This window comes from Lycorma delicatula, chromosome 10 (assembly GCF_047948215.1).
Source record: "Lycorma delicatula isolate Av1 chromosome 10, ASM4794821v1, whole genome shotgun sequence".
Taxonomy (NCBI): Eukaryota; Metazoa; Arthropoda; class Insecta; order Hemiptera; family Fulgoridae; genus Lycorma; species Lycorma delicatula.
Window position 1 is genome coordinate 51,732,249 of NC_134464.1, and position 8,009 is coordinate 51,740,257.

Below are 8,009 nucleotides of genomic sequence, written 5' to 3' on the forward strand. Positions count from 1 at the left end.
CAATTTTCTAATTTACTGTTATCTGTTTGAATATTTATAATTCAAAATTATACCACTAATTTTTAAATTGTTTATTTCTAAAGGTATATTACCTTAAAAGCTTTCATAGATAAATTAAATCTCAATTGAATTAATTTTTTTTTATTTATGTGTGCTATATTTATATAAAATTTATAATAAATTGACTTATAAATTTCATTAAAAATGTAATTTTTGCTGGAAAAACGATTTTTTACATAGGATTTTAATGTCATAAGTATTAGATTTTAAGACTTTTTGTACAATACAGGTTATTGTAGGACACTTGGTTGAATCATAGTAGCATCCAAGAAAGTAATATATTTCACTGAATTCATTACAAATTAATAAAAAAAAAATATTAAAATAAAATCATTAATGGTTTATTACATTATAAAAAAATATTCTTTATTTAATTTTAATTCCTCAGTGCATTTGTATGTAAGCAGGCTTATACCCCATTCAAACATATCATCATTCATCCTTTGAAGTAACACCTTATGGTGGTTCCAGAGGCTAAACAGAAATAGAAAGAAAAGCTTATACCCCTCATCGGTGTTACCTTTATACTGCTTTCAAATATTTAGCATGTATTACAGTAAGGCTCCTCCTACTTTAATTTCAGAATAATCAGGTCGAAATTGTGTAAGAATCATCATAAAGGAGAGACCATTTTGGGGTCGAATACCGTGTCATCAATAATTTTATTATGACCTCTTATGCCAGAATTTATTTTCAAAAACAGTAGTAAAATTTAAAAAGAAAAAAATCAGTTCATGTTATTGTTTATTATTATCCCCTAATTTTATTCTCTTTCTAATGCATGACATTAGAAAGAGAACATTATATAAGAACATTATATTATAACATTATTTAAAGCTATAGCTATTTTGAAATATAGCTAGTGAAAATATTCCTTATTTTATTATTCATTATCTAATTATATAAAGAGCAGATCATAATATTTTCTATACCTGAGAAAATTACTACATTAAATGACCTATTATGTTGTGCAACGGACTAATGCACTGGTAAATATTTTCCATTTCTGTACATGTGTATGGGCTAATGGACCGAAAGTGTTGATGTCAATTATTATGATTTTTAAAATAGTTGTATAAAATCTACAAAAAATTAGTATAAATTAAAAAAAAAGTTTAACTAAATTAGTAAAAACAGGGTTTTACGCTTTAAAATATAACAATTTTAAAGTTTTCATTTATGTTCTATTATAATATGTTACTTTTTAATTAAAAAAAATGTATTTTACTTCAATTATTAAAACAAGTGCATAAATTTGTAAATTATTACACAGTAAATACATATTCTTTTAATTTGCAATGAATAAAGAAGAAAAAAAAATTAAAAAGGAATGATGATTTTCTGTAATTCTATCAATTATGAGTTTTAGTTTTATAAATTATTTTACCCTTATATATTTAATTCACAGTTATACATTATTATTTGAGTTTGAACTCATGTCAGTAAATCTTGCATATTTTTATTTTTTTTAAATTTCTGATAAAAAGTTAGAGTATGATTTACATAACTAATTTCTCTGATCCCTAAATACATATCATTAAATAAGATTTAGTGTGAAAATTACTCACATAATTTCTTGCATACAGATGAATATATGCCAAAAATCAAATTTTCTTGTGATTGTAATAAAATTATAAGAATTTATATTTGATTTTAAAAATAATATCATAATATTATTATATCTTAATATTATCTTATTATTATTAGTTGCTATACTCAGTTTTACTAAATAAAATAATATTTATTTTTTTTCTTTTCAGTAAATAAAATATTATCAAAACTATAATGGTTTAATAAAATAAATTTTGGTAATTTGCCTCAAATAATCTTATGGCTGTTGTATTATTAAAATAAAATTTAATGAGGCCATAAAAAAAACATTTTATTGAACAAGTTTAATATTATTTTTTAATAATTGCCTTTAAAAGTAGTGATATTCTGGAAAAAAAAATTAAAATTACAAAATGAATTGTCCCTTAGAATGATTTAGAAATGAACAAAAATTTTTCACTTTTCAGTAATTTAATATCATAATTATCTTTCCCAATGCAGTTATTTGTGAGTTTTTTGCTCTACAGTTATTCTCTCTAATTATATTCTGAGTTTTTCTTTCTATTACTTTTTAACTTGTAGTTAACGTGTATTATTTTGAAATTTACATGTTTTTCAATTTTATTCTCTTTACAACTTGAATTCTAGGATTTAATTTTTTTTCTATTATAATCCTTGGTATTTTAATTTTTTCCAGTTTATTAATTTTAATATTTTTACTTCTCCAGCCAAATAAGTATTTAAATTACTGACATAAATTAAAAAAAAAATTATCTTTCATTATAACCTAACATCATTTCCTTATAATTTTGGCGATATCAATATTTTTTTTTACAATAAAAGAAAACATAATTTTTTTTTGCATAAAAATTATTCTAAATAACAAATGTTTGAAATATATTTAATCCCATTACATTTTTAAAATAATTTTGGCGGTCTGATGTATGGATTATTTTCAGGAAGGTGTTTGTGTTCTTGTTATAATAAGTGTTTAATTAATCCTACAGTTCACAGCTACTTAAATGAAATATAATATTTTTGTATGTATAAAACCTATAAATAAATTGTATAACAGAAAATTAGAGTGTCCATGCTCTAAATGTGCAAAGGAACACTGATCAAACAGTATTGTTTAATGTTCATGTACAAGGGTTCAAAAAATAAATAAATATGTTTGTTGGTTTTATAAAAAATAAAATTTTTGAGAAAAATCTTTGAATAACAAAATTATTGATTAACTCTGGTGACTAAAAATTCATTGATTACATGAAAAGTGTAGGTATAAGAAATAAAATCTATTTTCTTTTTTTAAATAATTCTTTAAGATCTTACTTTTTAGAAAGAGTGATAAATACATATACATATTGGGTGGCATAGTGACAGATTTATGAGGTACATTTAGCTATGCAGCACAGAGGTGTCTCACGTCTTTTATAAAGTAAATGTTACGTGAAATAATAAATTTAAGAAAATTAAAATACTAAATTTTTAAACTTAAAAAACAAAATCTAGTGGCCAGAATGGGAGATGTTTACAAATATTACATGGCAGTCAGTACTTGCAGTATTTTCTTAGTGTACAATCAGTGTGTTCTTTAATGTGGTTTTTTGAAATGGTATTAATTTTTTGGGTACAGAGAATTATTATAATTGTTAAATGAGATGTAACTGATAAATTATTGAATAATGCATAACATTTTAAATATTTTAAGTTCCTATTGTATCTATAAGCCATTTTATTATAAAAAATTAAGGAATCTCAATTGTTTCTATTATAACTAACCTTTCTTTATTTTAAGTTTTTTTTTCTAATTATTAGGTCATAATAAAATATATTTTGCATAATTGTAAATTAGCGTATGAATAAAATTTATCATTTTTATTTACTCTTATACTGCCTATGATTATCACATTATTTTTATTAGATGGATAATTAATTATCCAGGAATTATTACTAATTGTTATTTATGTATTAATAACTTTAATAATAATAATTATTATTATTATTACTATTATTATTATCATTATTAAAAAATAATTATTAATTTTTTTTAATATTAAAAATTATTGGACCAAAGTGAGAAGATAATATTTATGAATGGATTAATAGAATTGTTTTTACATTAACTGCTGTGAGTACTCTTCAATACTAAACCATTGTTTATTTTCATTTTTTAATGTTAAAAGTTATCTTTGTACTATTTTATAACAATGGTATGGATTTGACATAAAAGTAAAAAGTTTTTTTTGATGTGAAAGTGAAAAAAAATTATTAAAAAAAATAAATTTAATGACTTTTTCAAAGACATTCTGTTACGTTAAAGTTAAGTTGAGTAATATGTTATAATGAACCAAAGTTCATGTACTATAATTATGAAATTAATTATAATACATTGTATATCAATCATGTCCACAAAAAAAAGGGTTATAGAAACGTAGGTTGTTTATATGTTAATTAATTATAAATAAATATAAATATTATTATTAATAATTATATAAATGTAACTGTATAATTTATAATGATATAATAATAAAAAATATTAATTATAATAAAATAAATAAATTTTAATCGTTATAAGTAAAATTTACCTATTGTTTCTAATGGCCCTTAATTAGTTAATAGGTGTCAAATGTAAGTAGTAATAATATCAAATGTCAATAGAAAAAATTTGGTGTTGATATTGTGGTACAATATATATTTTTTATTACATAAAAAAAAATGTTATCATCACTTGTAAATGTCATCAGTGTACTTTTTTTATGGTGACTTATGAAAGTTTTATTTTAATTTTTGTATTTATTTTTTATTTTACTTTTTAAAGTGGTTTTCCATCAAATGTTATTATATATATATATATATATAATAATAGATCAGTCATTATAATGCATACTTTTCATGTAAAATGAAATGTATGTAATTACATATATGTATACATAAAATACACATTAATTGATATAAATAAAATACAGAAAATGATAATATAATTATATGAATATATTTTAAACAATACATATTATATATATATAATATTAATTATATTATATAATATAAATATATTTATATATTTATGTATTATAAGTAGCTCATTAGAAAGCCTTGTTAGGTGCCTTTTTGCATGCCTTTTCATCAAAATAACAAAAGCCAAAAAAAATATACAAAACATACATTACATGCATACATGAAAATTAATTTAAAAAAAAATCATAAATGGTGTGTGAAAAGGGTTTGAATTAAATATACATTATTATATTAATATTAATAATTATAAATGATAAATTATTACGAGAATAATAATTATTATAATAATTATATTCCATGTATTAAAATAAATGTTATCAATCCCTGAAATATTTTTTTTTATTTTTCCCCAATCTTGGTTTGTTTTTTGTATATATATTTAAAATTTATATTTAAATTAAAATTTTTATTAAGCAGACAGTATATCAGAGTGATATGTTGTATAAGATATGTACATGTTGAAACAGATACCTTAAATTGGCTGATGCCTACTTACATCATGTAAAGTATCTTAACTGAAGAGCTGCAACAGTACACCGGTAATATCATTTTATTACACAGTACATGATATCTTTTGTAAGATATTTGTAGTGACAGATAATTCAGGTTTGCCTCTCAGTCATGACATTTGTAACAGGTAGAATTATGAGACTGTGTTTTTGTGACATATTTTATTAATCCATTTGAAAAAATGCATCTTTTGAGTATTACAATTGCTCTTAATTAATATAAAACTCCAAAATATGTCTTTAATATTTCTTTGTTGTAGCAAAGAGTTATTAAAAATACGACCTAAGAAACTAAAAAGTTCTTTATAAACAAAATCTGAGGCATGGTGTACACTCTGTTTATCACACAGGTAAATCCGAAACCTTCTATTTTGCCCTCTGATTAATTAATTCATATCCATTAGGTTTGTAATCAGTAGGTTTTTATAACTATAATGTCATCTTTACTTGAAGTACTCATTTCTACTAAATTTAACTATAAATTAACCAACATTAAATTTATAAATCTAACTGCCAGGTTAGTCTAATGGTTAAACTTGTATTGTAAAATCAGCTGATTTTCAAAGTTGAGAGTTCTAAGGTTCGAATCCTTATAAAAGCAGTTGGCTTTTATATGGGTTTTTGAATACTAGACTGTGGATACCAGTGTTCTTTGGTGGTTGAGTTTCAGTTAACTACACGTTTCAGGTGTTGACCTGAGTCTGTTAGGACTACATATTTACTGGTACATTTACACTTACATTTGCAGTTGCAAGCCTGGTAAGCCAGGGTAGCTGTGGCTGCATCTGCTTATACACACACACCCAGATCTGGTAGCAAAACTGATTGAATAATGATTGAGGTTTTGTTTTAACTCAACCTTCTGGTGTCCTTTATCTGTTTGTATGCTTGTGACACAATTAGAGCCAAAAATGTGTTTTCTGATTTTTATGGAAGTTCTTTGTTAGGCAGAATGACATTTTTTTAATTTTCCATTTCAAAATGATGGCCAATACTGCTTCAGCCCTTTTAATTTGAAAAAATGGCAGCTTAATCTATTTGATCAAATTGTTAAGTTCACATTAATATCATCAATTTTGAAGTCTAGACAATTAAATGTTGTGTATTTAATGGTTAGCCACTTTTAGTAGAAAACAAGTTGCCAAGCCCTTCTGACAAGACTAAATATGTGATCTATTCTTCATGTTTTGTGACTGCATACTCTTCCATAAGCAGTATGGAATCTGCTCAGTGCTTGAACCACAATTGAATAGGCGGTCATAATGTTGCGATCTAAAGGTATCCCAATGAGAATCCGATGTCCTGCCAAAACTAATCAGATTAAATTTGAAACGAGATATATTTTTACATCATTACAAAGGTGAAAAATGTGCACATGTGTGTGAAAAAAACAAATTCATGCTCATGTCCCCTATGACTTGTTTTTTGCAGTAGTCATGTTGTTGATAAAATTTTTGATGTCTTCTCATAGATTACTTCACAATTTGTATGAATTTCCTCATTAATATGTGATATGGTTTGCAGTTTGTTTTCACAAACTCCCAAAGGAAAAAGTCACATGTTGTCAGGTCATGTGATCCCACTAGCCAATTTTGGTTGCCTTTGTGAGACAGGATTCATTCCAGGAATTTCTCACACACCAATTTATCTCTCATTGACTGTATGGCAGATAGTGCTATCTTTAGATACTAGATACAGGTGTTCTTTGGTGGTTGGGTTTCAATTAACCACACATTTCAGGAATGGTCAAACTGAGACCCTACAAGATTACACTTCATTTACACTCACACACATCCCCCCTCATTCATCCTCTAAAGTATTATCTGAAAGGTAATTATCGAAGGTTAAACAGGAAAAAAGAGAGATAGTGCTAACCTGTCAGAAGCACAACTATTCAACATCCATACCATTCTATTTAAAAACAGCCACAAAAAAATTTTAAATATATTGCGGATATTTTTTTTACAGTTGCTGTCACCATTTCCATCCTCATCTTGAAAAAATAAGACCTGATCACTTCATTAGCCCAAAATATGCATCGAGCAGTGACTTTTGGGTATATCATCTTGTCATGGATTTCTAAGGTTTTTTGTGTTCCCCAAATATAGCAGTTTTGATTTTTAATGAAGTTGCTCAAATAAAAATATGCCTTTTCTGCATTTTACCTCTTCTGAAACTTATTTAACTATATAAGTTAAACTTATTTAACTTATAAGTTGGTTTCATTTTTTGACTTTAACTGAATTTTGTACCTGTGCGTAAATCTAAAATTGATAAACTGAATTTATGATGAGAAATGCTCTATGAAAATTCAATTTAGCCAGAGTTCACCTATGTTGCTTATTACTGTGTCGCTAGTACATTACAGAATTAATAAGGAAGTAGTATGAATTTTTCACTGCCAGTATTTGCAGCTTTGATGTCTACATTTAGATCACCGATCTGAACTATGAAAATCAATGAATCACACAAAATAATATTTTTTTAATACTGTTTTTCATCTACAGTATGTGTATAGAAATTATACATATCAAAAATTTCCTCTTTAGATTTTAGAAAAGAAACACCTTTATTAACAGAACATTGTTTAAACAGGAATTCACATTTTTATTATGTTAAGGACTGTGTATAAGAAATTTTACTGCCATTTGATTGGTAATTCAATCAGTTACTTCATTCTAATGTTTAAAATGAAGAATCAATGAATTTTTAAACAAAATTGGAATTTTGATAAATTCAATAATTTTTTATTTCTATCTTAAGATGATAAAAATAGAATTACTGTGACTCATTAAAAAAATAAAAGACAAAGATTACTTTGAATGTTTTATTTTACAGATACAATTAATTACTGTGTGTGTTTATATTTAT